Source organism: Eumetopias jubatus, unplaced genomic scaffold, assembly GCF_037043125.1.
Source record: "Eumetopias jubatus isolate StellerSeaLion01/CBP00866 unplaced genomic scaffold, mEumJub1_p1.0 scaffold_4, whole genome shotgun sequence".
NCBI classification, from domain to species: Eukaryota; Metazoa; Chordata; class Mammalia; order Carnivora; family Otariidae; genus Eumetopias; species Eumetopias jubatus.
In genome coordinates, this window is record NW_028274810.1 from 32,375,769 (window position 1) to 32,398,418 (window position 22,650).

Genomic DNA, 22,650 nt, shown 5'->3' on the forward strand with positions numbered 1-22,650 from the left:
TCCATTTGGGACAGCATCTTGGTAATAGCATTGTAAATCTCGGCCTAACTAGATTTTTAGTTCTTCTATTTCTACAGTAAGTTCTATTATTTCTTGTTTTTTTTTCAAGCCCAGCTAGTATTTTTATAATCATTTTTTTAAATTCTAGTTCAGACATCTTACTTATATCCGTATTGATTAAATCCCTGACAGTGAATACTACCTCCTGTTCTTTCTTTTGGGGTGAATTTCTCCATCTCATCACTTTGTCCAGAAAATAATAGAAGAGAGAAAGAGAAAATATGACAATAACCAAAATGACAACAAAGAAAAATCAAAAGAAACCAGAAACAAACAAAAACAAAACAAAACAAGAAGAAACAAAAAGGAAGCAAAGCAGAACAAAACAAAAAACTAGGTCCTGGGTGTGTTTTGGTCTGCTTGTTAAAAGAAACTAGATCCCAAAATAAGAAAAAAAGATTATATATATACAAAAATTAAAAAATACAATGAAAGGATACAAAAAATAAAGAAATATATAATGTTTATATAAGAATAAAAATTTAAAAAATAAAAAAGAATTGAAAAAAGAAGAAAATAACTGAAAAAATAATAAAGGCTTAAGAATAAAAAAAAACAAGGATGCGACACACTGTTTTCCTCAAGGGCTGAAGCTTTGCAGCAATCTATGATCTGTATACCTGGTGTGGGCCAGTTGTTCCTGCTGCTCTTCTGAGGGAGGGGCCTGTTGCCCTAATTCTCAGCTGCCCTCGCCCTCTTGTAAATGCACTTACCTCCCTTGCCAGGGGGCTGGGCTCAGTGTAAATGGCTCTGGCTTCCACTGGGTGGTGCTGTTTTGCTCCCTGAAGGCTTTCAGCACTGACGTGTGGGATAAAAATGGTGGTATCAGATCTCTAGCCCTTGAGCTGAAAGTTTGCACCCCCCACTCTTCAGTGTACCTTCACAGAAAAGCAGCCGATCACTCTTATCTCACCAGTTTCTGTCCAAACTCTCTGTTCACCCAGGCTGTGACTGAGTGTTTTCATCTCAGCACTACTGAGTTTCAAAACTCCAAATTTTATGGACTCCTAAGGCGCGGACCTGCACTGTTCCTCCCCAGGAAGGGAGGGGAGTCCCCCTGGGCTTCTGCCTTTTGCTGGGTCCCTGCCAGGAAAGCAGTCGCACAACCCTGCAGCGGTTCACAGTTTATGGCAATACCAAGCTGAAAGCTGGCACCTAGACTTGCTGTTCTCAGCTTGCTTTGCCCGCTCCTATGCCTGGAAAGTCTGCTGCACTCAGGCACTCTTGTTCTTCTTGTGACCCTGGGGATCCTGAGACCACACTGTCCTACCTGGGATTCAGCCCTGCTTCACCACCTGAGCACCTTTAAGCCAGGGACGTACCCCACTACAGCAGAATTCTTAAAAGTTCCGATTTTGCACTCCACTGCTTATAATACCTTGCCAGCCTCCTTAAGCAGGTCCCCTCCCTTCTGCCACATCCTCCCACATATCACCCCGTATTCAAGTCTCCGCACCTCCTACCTTCCAAAAAGTGATCCCTTTTCTATTTGTAGAATTGCAGCATTTTTTTTCTCATACCTCTGATTGATTTCACAGGTGTTCAGTATACTTCAATAACTATCTAGCTATATTCGAGGGACCAGAGAAACTTAGAGTCTCCTACTCCTCCACCATCTTAACTCATACCCCGCAAAATTGTACTTTTAATATTTAATTTTTATAATAAACCTTACCTTGAAAAGCAATTACAAGACAATCCCATATACCTTTCACCTAGATTTATCCTCTGGTGACATTTTGCTCGATTTGCTTTATCTCTCAAACACATATATGTATATATCTCCCTATAGAATGTAAAATGGTATTTGCATTTTTATTTTTGTTCTCATTCATGGGGTAATTTGCAGAAAACCTGACCCTCTCAGCTAAGTATATCAGCCTGTATCTCTTAAGATTCAGGAACATTCTCCTGCCTTCCCTGGTTGAAAGGGAGGTTACATTCTTTAGATTGACCTCATTGCACTTACCTCTCCCATTCCCAGCGCTTGTCAACCTGCAAACCAAAGATGAGCACATGGGTCACACGAAAGCACTAGAGAGCACATTCTGATATGTGATCATGACCAGAAAACTCCCATAGGTTAACCTACTGATAAAGGAACTGACAGGATAATCAATGTCATTGAGGAAGAATATTCTGTCCAGTAAGTGGCTGCAGTAGCATGACACAGAGAAATAGATTGTCCAGTTGTTGTTTTTGAAAGACTTTTAAAATTGTGATAAAAAATTTATATAACATAAAATTTACCATTTTAACCATTTTTAAGAGTACAGTGCAGTGACACTAAGTACATTCTCATTGTCATGCAACTATTACCACTATCCATCTCCAGAGATTTTTATCATCCCAAATGGAAACTCTACTTTTTAAACAATAACTGCCCATTCCCCCACCTTCAGTCCATGGTAAACACTATTCTACTTTCTGTCTCTATGCATTTGACTATTTTAGGTACCTCTTATAACTGGAATCATATAATATTTGTCCTCTGTGTCTGGCTTATTTCACTTTAGAATAATGTTTTCAAGGTTCATCAATGTTGTAACATGTATCACAATTTCATTCTTCTTACAGCTGAAAACTACTGCATTCTATGAATATGACACATTTTGTTGATCCATCCATCCCTTGATGGACATTTTCACCTCCTGTCTACGTGAATACTGCTGCTATGAACACTGGTGTACAAGTATCTGTTTGAGTCCCTGCTTTTAATGTTTTTGTACATATACCCTGATGTGGAGTTGCTGGATCAAATGGTCATTTTATGATCAACTTTTGGGGGAACCAGCAGTGTTTCCCACAGTGGTTGTAACATTTTACATGCCTACCAGCAATGCACAAGGGTTCCAATTTCTCTACGTCGTGGCCAGCACTTGTTATTTGCTGGGGTTTTTTGTTGTTTGTTGTTTTCTTTTTCTTTCTTTCTTTTTTTAATAATAGCCACTTTAATGGGAGTGAAATTGTACCTCACTGTGGTTTTGATTTGCATTCTCATAATGATTAGTGATGTTGAGCATCTTTTCATGTATCTATTGCCTATATGTATATCTTCTTGGGAGAAGTGTCTGTTTGAGTCCTTTGTCCATTTTTGAACTGCATTGTTTTTGTTGTTATTACTGAGTTGTAAGAGTTCTTATAGATTCTGGATATTAATCCCTTATCAAATGTGTGATATGCAGTTTTCTTCTCTTATTCTTTGGGTTTCCTTCTTATTCTGTTGACGGTGTTCTTTGATGCAAAGAAATTATTAATTTTGATGAAATCTTATTTACCATTTTTCCATATTTTGATCATGCCTTTGGTGTCATATCCAAAAAAATCATTGTCAAATTCAGTATCATGAAGGTTTTCTCCAGTGTTTTCTTCTATGAATTTTTGTAGTTTTAGCTCTTATGTTTAAGTCTTTCATATGTTTTGAGTTAAATTTTATACATGGTGTTAAAGTAATGGTCCAACTTCATTCTGTTGCATGTGAATGTCAAATTTCCCCAGCACCACTTGTTGAAAACACTGTGCTTTCCCCATTGAATGATCTTGGCAGGCTTGTCAAAAATCATTTGACCATATGTGGGAGAGTATATTTCTGGTCTCTCTGTTCTATTCCGTTGGTCTATATGTCTATCTTTATGCCAGTACCACACTGTGAGTGGACTAATTTTGTTTACGTATCGTTTTCCTGATTTACTTTAGTTCTTTGTGTTTTCTGTTAGCTTTTTGAGCATATTTAAGAAAATTACTTTAGTGTTTGCCTAGAATGTGCAATGCTTGTGTTTCTTCAGGGATGCTTTCTGCCACATTTGTTTAATTCCTTTGAATGGGCCATATTTTCCTGTTTTTCAGTATGCCTTGTGATTGTTGTTGTTTCTGTTGAAAATTGGTCATTTATGGAAACAGCCACCTTTTCCATTCTTTGCATACCGGTTTTGTGCTAAGGAAGTCTTTGCTAATTAGCTGGGTCTTGGTCTTGAGCCTTAGGATTAACCTAGGGAGAAACCTTAAGGTCTTTTTAGGCCTTTTCTGAGCATGCCATTTCCCTGAGCTTATGTGTGGCTTTTTCAATTTCCCTGTATACATGCTGCTTTTAAATGTCTTGATTATCCTCAGAATCTCTCCCTGGGGCCTTTGATGGTCTATTGTTTGTCTCCACTCTGAAAAGGAAAAAATTCTATTTCTCCTCTAAACGCTATTCTCAGTACTTCACTTCTGGTCACCACATGTATAGGCAATTTTCCACAGTAAGCAATTCTGACACAAACAGTCTGAAGTTAGTGCGTGCCCTACAGGTTAAGGGCTCAGTCCCACAAGACGGGGCTCACTTCAGATGCCAAACATAAGTCAAGGGTGTCACCTGTGCGTCTGCCTGGCTATGTTTGCCATCTCTACTCCAGGTTCAATAATTTGCTAGAATAGCTTACAGAACTCATGAGAAACAGTTTACTCACTAGATTACTGGTTTAAAAAAAAGAAGAAAGGAAGGAAGAAAGGAAGGAAGGAAGGAAGGAAGGAAGGAAGGAAGGAAGGAAGGAAGGAAAAGAGGGAGGGAGCGAGGGGGGAGAGAGAGAGAGAGAGAGAGAGAGAGAGAGAGAGAGAAAGAAAGAAAGAAAGAAAGAAAGAAAGAAAGAAAGAAAGAAAGAAAGAAAGAAAGAGAATACAACCCCGGAATAGCAAGATAAAAGCGATGTATAGGGCAAGGTATCAAGAAAAGGGTGTGGAGCTTCCATGCTCTCTCTGGGCACACCACCCTCTGAACACCTACACATGTTCACCAACCCGGAAGCTCTTTAAACTCCTTCAGTTAGGGTTTTTAATGTAGTCTTCATTAAATAGGCATAATTGAGTAAATCATTGGCCATTGGTGATTAACTCAACCTTCAGCCCTCTCTCCTCCTCAGAAGTCGGGAGATGAGGCTGAAAGTTCCAACTCTCTAATCACATGGTTGGTTCCCCTGGCAACTAGCCTTCATTTGGTGGTTATCCAGGGGCTCTCCAAAATCATCTTATTAACATAAACTTGGTTGTAGTTGAAAGGTGCTTATTATGTATAACAGAAGTCACTTCTTTCACCTTTCACTCTGTAATTTTTTAGGAACCAGGGACAAAAGACCAAATATTATAACAAAAGTTACTTCCATTACTTTCATCACTTGGGAAATTAAATGTGTTTTGGAAGCTGTGTGTCAGGAGCAGGGACAAAGACCAAAAACATACTTCTTATTGTAAATCACAATATCACACACTCATAATATCTTGCCAGCTCTGTCTCCCTTCAGCTTTCCCAAGTAATGCCGCTTGTTTCTCCCTGACCAAGATCTGAATTAGGTGAAACAAAGACCAGTCCTTCAGGCAGCTCAGAACAGATTAGAACATTATAAACATAGTTTGCTCTGCTCCATCTAGTCTAAAGGAGGGAAGTGGGAACTGAACTACTTCCTAAGATGGTCTGTTTTATGTCTTCACTGGTAATCTCTTGCCCCAGGCATCTGCAGATCCATCTCTCTCTAGTTCATGAACAATACCCAGGACCAATGCCAGTGCTTCTTTCCATATGAAATCCAAGTTATACCACTGCATTCCTAGCCCCTACCCCTGCCTGAGATCCATGTGACACAAAACAGAGATCTGAAGAGGTAAACCCCAAACAGGTTAGAACACTGTGAACAAGGTCTGCTCTGTTCCCTCTGGGTCAAGGGAGAAAAGTGGGAACTGGGTTGCCACCTACTCCAGACCAAGACTAATACCACACCAGGGAGTGTGTGGGCCAAGGACAAGCAAAAACACCACAGAATTTCCTACCATTTTAATGTGTTTTTTTTTCTTGATTGGGTGTTTGTTTGGTTGCTTTAGACCTTTGACTGCTTTTACAGCACTACTATAAGATTATTCTAGCCAATATTTTGATTTTTGATATCTCCTTGGGGAAACAAGAGCTTAGAGATTCCCAGCTTGCCATTTTGTTCAACTGTTTAGGTTTAATCCTGGCTTTATGACTTACTCAGGTTTTGTGAGACTCATTTAACTTATTTGCAAAGTGGGTACAATAATTTCTAACTTGTAGGTTCTCCTAAGTATCAGTGAGGCTGGGTATGTAAGGGATGTGTCACAGGGCCTGGTATATTGTAGGCCCTCAGTGATAGTAACAGTTGCTTGAATTTTATTATTACTATTGAAGCAAAACTTTGGAGAATAATAATACCCTATCTTTTATCACTAATATCATCAGAGATTTGGGGCAAAAATAGAGGAAGCCCTCTGCAGTCTGCTAATTGTAGGTTACATTTTGTTCTATAGAAATCACAGAAGCTTCACCTAGTCCTAAACTGATGCATGTTTTGGATAACTCTAAGTCAGAGAATGACTTTGTAATCTTATTTCTACTAGGAGGCTTTTCTAAGCTGGCAGGTTGCCATGGCATCTGGACCCACTATGACGGCCCCCATTTGTCTGGTGGAAAACAACAATATGCACCTGTCAGTGAACCACACAGCTATACAGATCCTTGAAAGGATTTCTCAACCAGTAGTGGTGGTGGCCATTGTAGGACTGTATCGTACAGGCAAATCCTACTTGATGAACCGTCTCGCAGGAAAGAACCGAGGTGAGTGTTGTACTCAGTCTGGGGCCAACTGATTATCTCTAGCTATATCTCTTAGACCTTTAGTTTTCTTCCCTGGGCACGTGAAAGGAGAACCAAACTCCTCTCAGTCAACCGACCTTCCACTTCTAATTCTCACTAATTACTCTTATTGTAATCGGTTATCACACCGTTTTACTACTGCTAAGGAAAATCTCTCCTACTAATGCTCAGGATCCTACCTTTTTAACCTGATCAAGTACTGGGCTCTTATCATTGCATCTCCTCTCTCTCTTGAAACACATTTGCTTTTTTATGGGATAGTCCCATCAACATATAAAGATGTTTGAATATTTATTGAGGAGGGATAGAAGCAGAAAAATGTTCACCTTTGGCCCAGAAGGCTGACCTGTAGCCTGCATAGTTCCTACAAGGTTCAAACACGTGCTGGCTGCTACATTCTGAAAGGGTCTCCTGGCTGCCTGTACATCTCACCAATAGTTGATATTGAACTGAATGAGAAGCACCAGAGAAATCTTGTGAGGATAGTTTTAGGAATAGAAATTCGTGGAAACATTTATGATCTAATACTCCCTGCACATCCCCTCCCTCTTGAGCAGCAAGCACTTAACTGTCAGCTTCATACAGCAAAAGTACAGCTCTTTCTGCCCACGGGTCCTGTCCCCGTGCTACTTGAATAAACTTACTAAGTTGCACCATGAAGCATCTCAAGAATTCTTTCTTGATGTTTGCGCTCAATGATCCCACAACAACTATCATCTTAAAAGTTTTTCCTTTATTTCACATCCCAGTGTAACTACCAACCCTCCTCCCCTCTTTTTTTTTTTTTATCACATTGGCAAAACATATGATCTCCATTTCCTTTTTCCACTTTTCCTTTTCCCATGTCTCTCTTTAATCCACTGCTCTCTCTGGCTTCTTGCCTCACCATTCTTTCAAAATGCTTATTGGTGGTTATCAATCATCTCCAATTTTTTCTGATTCATGAATGCCTAATGCTTTTTTTTCCTATTTGCAAATATATATATTTATTAATTTTTATTATTATGTTCTGTTAGTCATGAATGCCATTCTCTCCATCTTGAGCCGTGGCCTGGCATCATTCTCAGGGTTAACACCTCCTCCTCCTTGAGAGAGATGACAAACACAAAGTAGGACATTCTTGAGGAAATCGAGAAAGAACCATCTTGTATGCTGGGGTACTTGTTTATGTTCCAGAAAGTCTGACTTTGTAAGCCTTTGGCTGCTTAGATAAATCTCCTGTCACCATATGTTGTCTTCTCCCCTCCCCTCCCAGGTTTCCCTCTGGGATCTACAGTGCAGTCTAAAACCAAGGGCATCTGGATGTGGTGTGTGCCTCACCACTCCAAGCCAACCCACACCCCCACACCCTGGTCCTTTGGGATACTGAGGGTCTGGGTGATGTGGAAAAGGTAAGGCAGGCAGTCACAGATAAATTCTTTTTATTCTGGATTTGATCCTTACCTCTTCATGATGTTTTGTAATTTCACTGCTGTGATCTATCTGCAAAATCTAGAAATCCAGCTATAGTAAATGAGGCATGCTTGTTTTTTGAATCTCACTTCTAGGTAAGATATCATGGTACATTAGATAAAATCTTTTGTTTTTTGGCACTGTCTGAACTATTTGGTTAAATTTAAGAAACAATTATTGAATAGCTGAGTTGCAGCCTCCTGGCTTAGTACTGTAAATATGAGTCACCACAGTAAAGGTCCTGTCCTCAAAGCATCTTCAGTCCAGTTGAGAAGACCACACATATGCAGTCAGATTTAATAAAATTTGATTGGGAAAGAAGCAAGTTGGGAAAGAGGAAGAAGTTGCACTGCAATGCAATTGCTGAATTCTGTCAATTCCATGGGTTTTCTGTGGCTTGGGATGGCTCTTTTGAGTTATCCTGAGTTGGGACAAGGGTGCTGATAAATCACTGAAAGCCTGCTCTGGAAGCCTTTTTAATTAAAGGGACTGGCACTTGAGAGCTGTCTTCCATCAGCACTCCCACTAGCTGGGGGAATCAGTCTTTCAATTTTATAAGATGATCTGGGCAGCACAACATAGTGGCACCACATATGTGAAGCATAAGGGTGCCTTGGTGGGAAAGAGGAGAAACATCAACTCCGTCCCAGGAGAGGAAATATTTCTGATTCATTTTCCAGATGAAGTGTGTGTTTGAGGTATGGAGTTAAGAGTCGGGTTTACATTTCCTATGGTAACGTTCATCAGCTACCCAAAGAGCTTTATGGAAGGCTGTGAGATACCTCTGAATGTGCTGGTTCTATAAAAGCATATGTTTGCCCTATAACACACAATTTCAGATGGATTTTTGATACTTTGATTTTCTACTAATGGGTGAAATGAATGATTTCTCCTTTTCTGCCTTACTTTTTGACTTATTTGGAAATGGTATCTAAATTTCTGTAGCTCTCCATTTCTGCCCAAAGAGTAGTTAGAAATTCTGTGTTTATTTACTTTTTCTATTAATTTTTTATTTGTGGAAATCAGTATGGAGGTTTCTCAAAAAGTTAAAAATGGAAATACCATATGTTCCATTAATTCCACTACTGGGTATTTACCCAAAGAAGATGAAAACACTAATTCAAAAAGGTATACGCACACCTATGCTTACTGCAGCATTATTTACAATAGCCAAGATATGGAAGCAACCTAAGAGTCCATTAATAAACAAATGGATAAGGAAGATGTGGTATAAATACACAATGGAATATTACAAGGACATCAAAAAGGATGAGTTGTGCCATTTGCAACAACATGGATGGCCCTGGCAAGTATTATGCTAAGTGAAATAAGTCAGACTGAGAAAGATAAATACCACATGATTTCACTCATATGTGGAATCTAAAACACACACACACACACACACACACACACACACACACACACACACACAAATGAATTAGCAAACAAAAAGCAGAATCAGACCTGCTGAGAACTAAGTCTGTGTTTCTTGATGGCTGTATTCAACCATTGAACACTCAGCTCAAGGCTTCCAGTAAGCCTTCATAAAATATACTATTTCTCCAACTTTCATAGTTCTACTCTTCCTTGATAATATTCTAAATTTTCATTTCTATTATAGCTATAGGTTCCATTGCTTATGTACATTACTAAGATGTAAGATTACTAATATCTTTATAGATATTGTCATCTTTCATTGTTATGGATGTTTGTCACCACCTTGAAATAGTCGCCTTGAATGTAACAATTGCCATTTTCAAGTTCGTTTTTTAAATATAAGAGCAGTGGGATACATTCAGTAGCTTCCTATAAACATTTGTTGAATTTAATTGAATATAATTTGAATCCCCAGTTATGGCAATTATGGTATATTTTATATAGCTATATGTAGAATGAATAAATGCTAACACTCATCACTGCACACCAGGTACTGTACTAGTTTTTCTATATATGTTACTTTATTTCATCCAATTGAGGAGAAAGCTCTGTGAAGACTAGAATTTTTTATATACGAAGGACTCACAATCACGAAAAATGTCTTTGTAATTGTCAAAGTTGATATCTTTATCTATGTCTGTCTTCAAACTTATTTCTTTGCATGGCAAGTATGTTAGCTGAAATAATAAATGAAAGACTGATAGAATAAGTGTCTGAATGAATTTCTAAAGACTAAACTCCCAAAACTCTTGCTCTAATGTGCTTTCTAGGGTGACCCTAAGAATGACTCATGGATCTTTGCCCTGGCTGTGCTTCTGAGCAGCACCTTTGTCTACAACAGCTTGGGCACCATCAACCACCAGGCCCTGGAGCAGCTGCAGTATCCTTCCAGGGACCAAGCCACCATGTTTCATTAAGCTGATGGGAATAGAGATCAAGTTAGTTTTTCCTTCCCTGTCACTTAGCTGCCTTTGGTGGAGCAGAGGGGAACCAAGGCAAAAGAGAGGGTTTATAGTAATTTTTTGTTAGAGAAAAGTGGGAATGATGGGCGGGAACTTCCTTTTCCTTAACTATGCCCTAGTTGTGTGACAGATCTCACAAAACTAATCAGGGCAAAGTCCTCCCCAGAAGAGGATGGAACAGAAGATTCCATAGAGTTTGTGAGTTTCTTTCCAGAATTTACCTGGGCTGTAAGGGATTTCACCCTGGAGCTGAAGTTAAATGATCATCCTATCACAGAAGATCAGTATCTGGAGAATGCCTTGGAGCTGACTGAATGTATCAGAACATGGCCTGGACAGTGGATGGTCCAACAGAGCGTGGGAGCTCCTAAACACAGTCCATTATCTTTGGGATTGCATTGAAGTCTGTAGAAATGGTGACTTGAGGTTCAGTTGAAAAGCTCTAGGAACTGGAGTTTAAGTTCACCCAAGAAAAGGAGAGCCTAGGCTAGTATGAAATTATTCAAAACTGATTTGTTCTTTAAACAATGGCTAATTTAGCTACCAGACTTCAGTGGGTGCTTAAACTTTCCAAAGACCAGACACATGTGCCTTACTTTGGCTTCTGTTTTTCTGTGTTGAAGGAAACAACTGACTGAAACACATTAGGCATGAAATTACAAGGAAAATCAATATATTTCTATGTATACAAAATAGTTCAATAAAAATATTTTTTACAATTAGATATTAATCTTCTCAAAGAAGGATATAATTTTCTAATGCCTGTATAGAAATATCACATAAAAAATGACTGTGTATTGTAAATAAACCTGAAGAAGTATGACTTTTCAATCTATATCTTTTCAATATTTCTGAAAATTATCAGAACATTCATTTTACTGTCTACATCATAGTTTTCTCTTAATTCTCATATATTTATCCATGTTATAATTTTGAAATAATAAATTATTTTAATGGGTTACATTTATAATGGTATATATCTCATTAAACCTTGAGAAAAGATCATTTTTGATTTATTCATTCTTGCTTTTAGTTTTCTACCTATACTTTCCCAAAACATTTAATGAGAAACTTGCTTGGCAGAATCGCAATGCTGTTAAATCAAGTCTAGTCCTTTACCTCAAGTAGTCTGTGGAGTAGTGGTGACATCCTAAAATCACATTTTAGTTACATTTATTCTTCCGAGGTTTTTGTGAAGTAAAATAGCTGACATTATGCAAATTATTTCTAGCATCAAAGCAATTTTCCTTAAATAGCCACAGGGCCTGAATATTCCCAATACTGTTGTTCCTAATACTGTTCCATTATCCCTTGACTGTGGCTCTTCTTGATCTCATAGCTCAGTTTCTACATTAGACCAAAAAGTTCCATTTGACCTTCCATTCTTTTAGCCATTCATTCAGTAAACATCTAATGGACAACTGTACCACCATTTTCAGGTCTGGAGTTATGAGCCATAGGTTTCTTTTACCTGGATCAGATGTCTCCCTTAATTTCTCTCCAGAATTCCACACTGGTAGGAGTTTGATGTTCAAGGAAGTATTGAATGTCTATGTTAAAGGTGTTTCAAGCATAGGAGACAGCAAGGAATCAAAATCCCTGTCATAAAAACCATTAGCTCCCTTGCCTCAAGACTGTTACCACAGTAATCTGTTGCTCCTATCCCTCAGGCAACAACCCCAGAATCAAAGAATCTAATCTACCCAGAGAGTACATGAGGTATTTCTTTCCAAAATGGAAGTGTTTTGTGTTTCATCAGCCAATAAATGACCCCAAACTCCTAGCCAATATTGAGAATATGCCTGAATATCAACTGGATCCTAAATTCCAGACACAAGCAATCAATTTTTGCTCTTACATCTTTACCGAGGCAAGAACTAAGACTCTCAGAAAGGGAGTTGTGGTCACCGGGAATCGTGAGTCTTCTTTTCCTATTTCTATGGGGCCTAATATATGTCAAATATATTATATAATATGTTTTTCAGCATTTTGTTTGATTCTATATGGAATTTTGGGTATACACACATTCACACACCATGAAGAGATGTGTATATTTTATAATTATCTCACTTTTAGGGGTTTACAAATCCCTCTCCCAAACTGCACGCTTTGTCACTGATACCTATGGCATCTACTTATCTAAAAAAATCCTCTACTGATAAAAATAAATCACTAACTGGGTATAAGAACAGAATATCTGTTTTAGTTTTTGTTTTTGTTTTCCCAAGGCAAGTCCTATCTGATAAGTGTTATTTGCAAAAAGAATACAAAAAAATATTTGGGGAGTTTAGAGCAGTCCAAAAATAAATATTAGCTCATGAATCAGTAAAAATCCATTGGAAGCTTCAGAATTAGGAATAAAATAATCTGATTAGCCCTGCCTCATCTGTCTACCTATATAATCTACTTTGCTTTTAATTTTTTAAATGGGAAATTATGTTTTCCAGATACCATTTAGTATGTTAGAGGAAGGGGTTTAAAAAAATTTTTTTTGAGCCATGTGGCCTGGAGAACCACAAAATTAAGAGCCAATAGGAAAACAAAAGTGAAGATAGAAGAAGGCAGGGCTGTGTGTGTAAGGGGGGTTTGGGTGTGTGTGCATAAGTGTGACTTCAGAAATGTAGTCTCAGAGTCTAGTATCCTACATTTATCCCTTCAACATCCTGGCTCATTCAGGGTTGAGGACTTCGGTGGTGACCTATGTGGATGCCATCAATACTGGAACAGTGCCTTGTCTGGAGAATGCAATAACAACTCTAGCCCAGCTTGAGAACTCAGTGGCCATGCAGAAGGCAGCTGACCACTACAGCGAGCAGATGGGCCAGCGACTGAAACTCCCCACAGACACACTCCAGGAGCTGCTGGATGTGCATGCAGACTGTGAGAGGGAAGCCATTGCAGTGTTCATGGAGCACTCCATCAAGGATGACAAGCAGGAGTTTCAGAAAAAGCTGGTGGTAATGTGTCTTAGTATTTACTCTTTGGGACCCTTCCGTTTAAAGAATGAAACCTAGAAGTACCTTTATTGACCCCATGGCTCATCTCTTAGTCAAGGATAAAGAAATCTGGATTCTCATGAGAAACAGAGTTTCAAAGGACTATATTTTCTTCTTTTATCTTTCCTCCCAAACCTGAGGCACTTTGTCTAGAAACCTCTCTTATCTCTGAAGTAAAATCAATATAGATATCTTTCTGACCTGAATATCTCTATGGATTCTAAGCCTGCCCAGAACACCTAAAAGTCTTTCCTGAGCATGGATGCTTTCTGGCAACACACTCCCACTGTCAGGAAACAAATTTTCTCTCATCACACCCTCTTTCCAGGCCATTTTCAGTTTACATTGCTCCTTGTTGTATCACCATATCACTGAAGATAAAATCACTGAATGCTCCAGTTGCAAGGAGCCATAGAGATTAGGTAATACAACTCCAACATTTCAGAAGAACCAGGGAGGTTAAGAAACTTGCCCATAGTCTTGCAGAGAGTATTCAAGGTTTTGAGTAAATTGAGTCTTGTGAATCCTGTTTTATTCCATGTCCTTCTCCAACAGAATGCTTTTCTCATGAGGACCACGGTTAGACCAATCCTTTTACCAGATTCTTTGGAATGGTATCTTTTTTCTGTTCCTTTCTTCAGGTGATATCCCCCTACTTTTCCCTTGTAGTAACTCATAAAGGATAAGAAGGAGCATTTCTTGCAGCAGAATGAAGAGGCATCCATTGAATACTGCCAGTCTAGGCTTGATCAGCTTTCACAGGTCCTAATGGAAAGTATTTCAGGAGGAAATTTTCTCCGTTCCTGGAGGGCACGAGCTCTACAGGGAAGCAAAGGAAAGTATTGAGTGGAACTATTCACAAGTGCCCAGGAAAGGAGTGAAGGTGAGGAATAGGGGAGCATGGGGGGCCTACAGAATAGAACCAAAAGGGTCTCCAGATAATCTGAGAGCACAGCGCCAGTTGTGGGTGATAAACAGCATGGGGATATCGTGACAGCTTTAGCTTTGAAGGACCACTATTTGTTACTGATTCCTGAGAAGATTGGATAAATACATTCCCAAAAATTGAGTACAGATTTCTGAAATCCACAAAAGATAGAACAGAAATTGCTCATTTCTTCATCCAACAACACAACATTGAATATGCCAAGTGCAGACAATTTATAAGTTAAAGTTAGAGTCATTGTACTTAATTATGATCAAAAGTAAGAGAGAAAGTCAAATACACAGACAATTGCATACAAAGTTATAACACATATGAACCTGTGAAAATGGGCTCCATATTATGCATTATGGAGCTATAGAAAAGATGAGGTCATGCCATCTGAGACAACATAGTAGACCTAAAGGATATTACACTAAGTGAAATAAGTCAGACTGAGAAAGACAAATACGATATGATTTCACTCATAAGTGGAATCTTAAAAAAAACACCCACAAATGAATAAGCAAACAAAAAGCAGAATCAGACGTATAAACAGAACAAACTGATGGTTGCCAGAAGGGAGGGGATTGGGAGAATGGACAAAATGGGTGAAGGGGAGTGGGAAATACAGGCTTCCAGTTATGGAGCTGAATAAGTCATGAGAATAAAAGGCACAGCATAAGGAATATAGTCAATGATACTGTAATATCGATGTAATGAGACAGATACTGGCTACACTTGTGGTGAACATAGCATAATATATAAACTTGTTGAAACACTATGTGGTACATCTGAAACTAATGTAACACTGTGTGTCAACTACACTCCAATTTGAAAATATATAAATAAAGAAAGAAAAGAAAATGGGCTATATAGGTTGTGGTAACAAATATAATAATAATTTAACAATAATGATAATAATAATGCAACTAATATATATTGGACTCTTATTTCCTATAGGCATAATGTAAAGCTGTTTCCCTAGATTCTTTAGCTTAATCCTTTCAACATTAAGAAACATCTACATTTATTGTCAACATTCTACAGATCTGAACTGAGAGGCACAGGCAGGTTAAAATAGCTTGCCTAAAGTTAAAGTCAGTAAAATAACAGAGGAGAGCAACAGTACAAATTAGAGGCAACATTAGAAAGCAAATACATAAAACACCAGAGATTGTGGATTTATAGAACTGAACATAGTTCTGACTGGCTGGAACCCAGAGTGGGGAGAAGGAAGTAGCACTGGGGGAGAGCCTGCAGGACACAGGAAGCAGGAGATACGGAGTCTGTGGCCACACTAAGGCGCTTGCACACCTTGTAGGGAGCCACTGTAGAATTTTAAGCATGAAGCACAAATTACATGGACATACTTGTTTTTGCAGCACTAATCTCCATAGTGGAACTCTAAGTTCTTTGCTCCTTCTTGGTTCCTCAGGCAAATGAGGTCCTCCAGAGCTTTCTGCAGTCTCAGGCTTCAATAGAGAAATCCATCTGGCAGGCAGATAAAGCCCTCACTGACAGGGAGAAGGCCATAGCAGGTATGGGGCAGGGCTTGGCTCACAATGGGTTGGGTAGCTCCCTCTGTCAGGTGTGAGGGCAAAACAAGGAGCTTCCTCTATTTGGAACAACTCTACTAAATCTAAAAACAAGGGGAGTTGTGGTTGTATGTCAGCCAGACAGGGCCTTTCTCCAAATATTCCGAAATGTGCTTCCGGTGGTGTGGACATGAAGAATTCAGAGATTTTCCACCTTCCTTTCCAATCTGGTTTTGTCTCTGAGCTTAGAAAGATAGAGATCAATCTTTGATTAATTTTCTTCCCTCTCCAAACTTTCCTGTGGCAGCGGAGCGAGTCAGCAAGGAGTCAGCTGAGAGGGAACAGGAGCTGCTAAGACAGAAACTACTGGAGCAGCAACAGCAGATGGAGGCTCAAGAAAGGACTCTCCAGGAAAACATAGTCCAACTGAAAGAGAAGATGGAGAAGGAGAGAGAAAACATACTAAAAGAACAGAATATGATGTTGGAGCATAAGCTGAAGGTAAGTCTGGCCATGGCCTTGGTAATGCTCAGTGGTCCTTCTTCTGGTACCTCCGGAAAAGATGGGTGAAGGTTACAGGGATGGAGCTCAGGACGTACCATTGCCATTAACTGCTTCTAACTTATTAAAACCCTGAATTCTTTGATTCATCTCCTCTCCCTCTGCCTCTTCTTCCCTTTCTCCTTTCCCTTCCTGCATCCCCTCCTCTTCCTCTTCCTCCTCTTCCTCTTCCTGCCCCTTCCCCTCTTCTTCCTCCTTCTTTTCTAAAGAAGCCTTTGGTGTCCACTCTGTACATAGACTCTGGAGAGTTCAAGATGAGTATGGTCCCTCCAAGCCCTTGGAGAATATAAATAGCATTTGAGTTGCTATTTGGGGGATTTTTAAATGATCTCATGAGACTTGATTAAATAGATATTCCAACCATATGTATTTAATATGAGCAGCAACTGGTTTGCTTTATCAAGATCATTGACAATTATCTGAACTCTACTGCTGCCCAAAGACCCTGAGATAGATCTATGCTGACATAAAACTATCAGAAATGTACAGACTTAAAAACACAGGGAAGTGACAGTTTCTAAACTTGTTATATTGTCTCCAGGTGTGGGTAGTTTACCCAAGTTATCAAATGGCATTGGGAGGAATTCTCTCATTGTCCATCAGGACAATGTTTATAACACATTTCTAGAAGAGATTATAAGTTCCCATCATTTCTACTATTTGGGTGACCATACCAACCTAAATGGAACTAAGAGGTAGTGCAATTAGATCAAGGCTACCTTTTACTGACATTTTTTGATTGAAACATGTTACATTTGTCCTCATATCAAGCTTAGCATCCTAGGAAAACCTTAATGGTGTGTGAATATTAGGAAGGCTTTATATTATGATTCCTCTCAATGTTTATGTCCAAGCCAGGAGATATTCCTCATTGCTAAATTCTCCTTTCAGGATTAAGAATGAACAATTTTAGGAGTAAAACAAAGATAGTTTGACCAAGTTTTTATATACGTAGTGTAATTCTTAAAAAAAAAAGATAATTTTAACAATTTTACTTTCTTACTTTTTGGTTAGGTCCAACAAGATCTACTTAATGAAGGATTTAGAAAGAAATCTGAGAAGATAAATGCAGAGATAAAGAAGATGAAATCTAGGTTGATGCTACTAAAAATACTAACTGGTTCACACAAGCTGTGGAGGGACTGGGCAATGACATTGTTAAAATAGTTACTGCCCCTGTTAGATTTCTTGATAGCATGGTGAGTGGTGTGAGCTCACTATTTTTACAAGAATTAGCTCTCCTTTTAAAGAAATTAAAGAATGTGGCTATATACTCTGGCCTATTTTTGGTGCTTATGCTTTTCACTTTTATTCAGCAAAGTTTTAAGTATAAAAAATGCCTACAAGAGGATATCAATGCTTGGCCCACATTAGATAGAATAAATGCATGTACACTTTGATATAGCATATTAACTTTTAGGAAATACACACGAACAAAATTGTAAATATATATAAAATCCACTGAGGCATCACTTTAAATGGCAAAAGATTGCTTGATTTGATTATTGAAGTATCTCTCTATATAAATTGGTCATATAAATTGAAATGTGCATACACTGGAGTACTATGTAGCCAGTGTCCTGGGGAAATGGGAATGCCTAAACATCTCGTGGACTCTTGCCATCAGGATCCAAGTCGGTAGTGACACTCAGATATCAGAAAGACATCACAGTCTCCATGTTAGAATAGGGGCACATGGGATACAGGTAATAAATGCAGTCCTGGACCAGGAGCAGCTAAATGGGGTCTAATACTGGTTTTCAAGTAAGAGTAAAGTTCATCTGAGAACAAGAACCACTACATATTTTTCTGTACATCTCCTCAAAGTATGTTTAGGCACAGAATGTACTAAATAAGCATCTCCTGGAAAAATAAAATGTTGACACCTCCATGATTGTTTTCAATTGTCAGAATTCTACAAACACTCCAAAGGTCTGAGTTAATAGACAGTTTGGATTTTAGACACCAGATTATGGTCTCCAAGATGATTTAAAGGCTAGCAGAACAAAACAAACTTTTCTGGTGGAGTCTCCTACTCTGTAACCTTGTGTATTACCATACCTATGTCTCTGTGAGGATGTTAACACACCTCCAGTGAAGATTTTAAACTGATCCACCTAGCTGTGGCTTCAAACGTTGAGAAGGAAGAATGGCTTTGCCTTCTTAAGAAAGATACATGTAATCATGAATATGTGGCCAATAAATGGTATGGTTTAATGGAAAAGCAAGCTATTCTACAGAAATATCTGTTCTCATTGAGAGGTTGAATCAGATGTTTGATAACCTGGGTGTAGAGACACCCTAATCTGAAGAACAAAAGGAAAAAAAAGCTTGCTTTTTTAGATTCCCCATATAAGTGAGATCATACACTACTGTCTTTGTCTGACTTATCTTACTAGCATCTTGTGCTCGAGGTCCAACCATGTTGTAGCAAATGGTGGGATATCCTCTTTTATCATGGCTGAATAATATTCCATTGTGTGTATATACCACATCTTTTTAAATCTATTCATCCACTGAAGTTCATTTAGGTTGTTTCCATATCTTGGCTATTGTGAATAAGGCTATGATTAATAATGGGGATGCATATGTCTCTTTGAAATATTGTTTTCATGTCTTTTCAATAAACATTAACCATGTGTTGATCACCTAAAAATAAAAACATTTTCAAAAGTAGTTATCAATTTATTCACACGTGTATTCTAATATTCATTAAAGAACTCTTAGTTTTAATAATTTGTACTGTTTATTAAACTCCTATTCTCTCCCGGCCATTGTTTTGGATTCTGTGAGGACAGGAAAGTAAAGATCTTGTCCTCATGCAGCTTACACTCTAGAGGGACCTTACACAATGTTATTTGGCAGTAATAGAGGCTGTGAATGTATATACATATTTATGTTTTTTTTCTGGATAGTGATTAAGATTCAGAGTAGAAACCAACATTCTGCCTGTAAGTTTAGCTTCAATTCAATTCATATTGGCTGAAAATATAATTGTTTGTTTCTTCAGGAAATATTATTGAGTCCTAAGAACCAATACAATCACATTAAAGCACAGTAAAACCCAGGGTTCATGGTGATTGAAAGAATGAATAAATAGATGAATGATTGTGTGAATAAGGGTAACATCTGTTTATCATTTCAAAAGGTAATAAATATCTCTCCTATTGCTTTTAGTGAAAAATGTAAACACTTAACTTTGAAAATGTTGTGTTCTTGGATCTGATGGAACCAAACCACAGACAGGTTCCCAAGTAGCAGGATTACATTAATAGTCTGATGCAGGTTCTCTCTCTCTCTCTTTTTTTTTTTTTTGTAAAGATTTTATTTATTTATTTGAGAGAGGGAGAGAACAAGGGAGAGAGGGAGAAGCAGGCTCCCCGCTGAGGCGGGAGCCTGATGTGGGACACGATCCCAGGACCCTGGGATCATGACCTGAGCTGAAAGCAGACGCTTAACCAAATGAGCCACCCAGCGGCCCCTGATGCAAGGCTCTTGATAACTGGATGGTGGGAGGGAAGTATAATGTGAAAGCTCTCTCACAGGGCAGGGCTTGGGCTTTATAGCTCCAAAGCCAGAATCCCAGAGTAAGCTGAGGGCCAAAGGTTTCTGACCTTCAGTAAATGCTCAAAGTGGTTTTCCCTCGTAGGTCTAAGTGATTATCAGAAGTAAATATATTTGTTAAAAATGAGCTCTTGAGTTTTTCTCAGCCCTTTTTCTCATAGATACTATTTTCTATCTCTCTAATACCAATATCTGGGGTGGACATCAATGTTGGTCTTCTCCTGCTTGCTCTGAGGTCTGTCCCATTCTCTTTCCTGATGCTCTCTACTGCAGTAGAAATGGCACCAGCCCACCATATCCCATTTCTACTTTTTGCAGCCTTCCTGCTGGGTTCAGCAGAGGTAGCAGGCACTAGATGAAATGGAAAGTAATCAAGTTGAGCAAAAGAGAGAATAGAGAATTATGCCAACAAGAATAGACTTAGGGAACTTAGTGACTCCCTCAAATGTAATAACATTTGCATTATAGGAGTCCCAGAAGAAGAGAGAGAAAAGGGGGCAGAAAATTTATTTGAAGAAATAATAGCTGAAAACTTCCCTAATCTGGAGGAGGAAACATATCCAGATCCGGGAGACAAAGTTAACCCCCAATAAAGTCAACAAAAGCAGATCCATACCAAAACATATTATAATTAAATGGCAAAATATAGGGGTAAGAAAAATTATTAAAAGCAGCAAGACAAAAGAAGATAGTTATATACAAAGGAGTCCCTCATAAGGCTATCAGTGGATTTTTCAGCAGAAACATTCCAAGTCAGAAAGGAGTGGCATGATATATTCAAAGTGCTGAATGAGAAAAATCTGTGGCCAAGAACACTCTATCCTGCAAGGCTGTTATTCAGAATAGAAGGAGAGATAAACAGTTTCTCAAACAAACCAAAACTAAAGGAGTTCATGACCACTAAAGCAGACCTATAAGAAATATGAAAGGGGAATCTTTGAGTGGAAAGGAAAGACCAAAAATGACAGTGTGAAAGGAGGAAACACAAAAGCAGTAAAAATGAATACTTCTGTAAAAAAACAAACAGTCAAGAAACTCACAAAATTAAAGGATGTAAAATATGACACCATATATCTAATACATGGGAGGAGAGGAGGAAAGAATGGGTTGAAACTTTAACAACCATCAACTCAATATAGACTTCTATATGCAGAAAATCTTATATGCAAACCTAATGGTAAAATCTACTAACAATGGTAAAATCAAAAACTAACAAATATGCAAAGAGAAAAGAGAAAGAAATCCAAATATATCACTAAAGAAAACCAGCAAACCATGAAAGAAAGACAAGAAAGATCAGAGAAAATCCTCAGAAACAACCACAAAACAAGTAATAAAATTGCAATAAATATATATCTATCAATAATTACTCTGAACGTAAATTGACTAAACGCTCAAATAAAAAAGACATAGGGTGACAGAATGGATAAAAGAAAAAACAAAAAACCAAGACTCATCTGTATGCTGCCTACAAGAGACTCAGACCTAAAGACACCTGCATAATGGAAGTGAGGGGATGGAGAAACATTTATCATGCAAATAAATGTGAAAAGAAAGCCAGGGTAGCAATATTTATATCAGACGAAATGAGACTTTAAAACAAAGACTGTAACAGAAGACAAAGAAGGACTCTTTGTAATCATAAAGGGACAATCCAATAAGAAGATATAACAATTGTAAATATTTATGCACCCCACTTGGGAGCACCAAACTACATAAAGCACCTAATAATGAACATAAAGAACGTAACAATAGTATAATAGTAGTAGGGGACTTTAACACCCCACTTACATCAATGGACAGATTATCCAAACAGAAAATCAACAAGGAAACAGTAGCTTTGAATGACACATTGGACCAGATGAATTTAACAGATGTATTCAGGACATTCCATCATAAAATAACAGAACACACAAATTTTTCAAGTGCACATGGAACTATCTCTAGAATAGGAGCAATTTTTTCTTTCTTTCTTTCTTCCTTCCTTCCTTGTTTCAGAGGTATAGTTTAGTGATTCATCAGTTGCATATAACAAATTATGGTTTGTCTCCCTCTCTGATTTCGTCTTTTTTTATTTTTCCTTCCCTTCCCCTATGTTCAACTGTTTTGTTTCTTGGATTCCACATATGAGTGAAATCATATAATATTTGTCTTTCTCTGACTGATTTATTTTGTGTAGCATAATACTCTCTAGGATCACATATTGAGCCACAAAACAAGTCTCAACAAATTCAAGAAGATCAAAGTCATGCCATGTATCTTTTTTTTAAAGATTTTATTTATTTATTTATTTATTTGACAAAGAGAGAGAGCACAAGCAAAAGGGAAGGGCAGGCAGAGGGAGAGGAAGAAGCAGGTTCCCCTCTGAGCAGAGAGCTAGACTCCATCCCAGGACCCTGAGATCATGACCTGAGCCAAAGGCAGAGGTCTAACCAACTGAGCTACCCAGGCGCCCCCATGCCGTGTATCTTTTCTGACCACAGCACTATGAAACTAGAAGTCAACCTCAAGAATAATC

The 22,650-nt window shown here is 38.3% G+C and overlaps 1 protein-coding gene and 1 pseudogene across 1 annotated transcript in view; one reads left to right on the plus strand and one right to left on the minus strand.

Annotated features, from left to right (window-relative positions):
• Positions 1 to 22,650, minus strand: part of LOC148164506 (uncharacterized) — a 276,999-nt gene that overhangs the window by 37,631 nt on the left and 216,718 nt on the right. The gene's annotated exons all lie outside the window — the stretch shown is intronic.
• On the plus strand, positions 6,451 to 17,968 carry LOC148164507 (guanylate-binding protein 6-like; annotated as a pseudogene).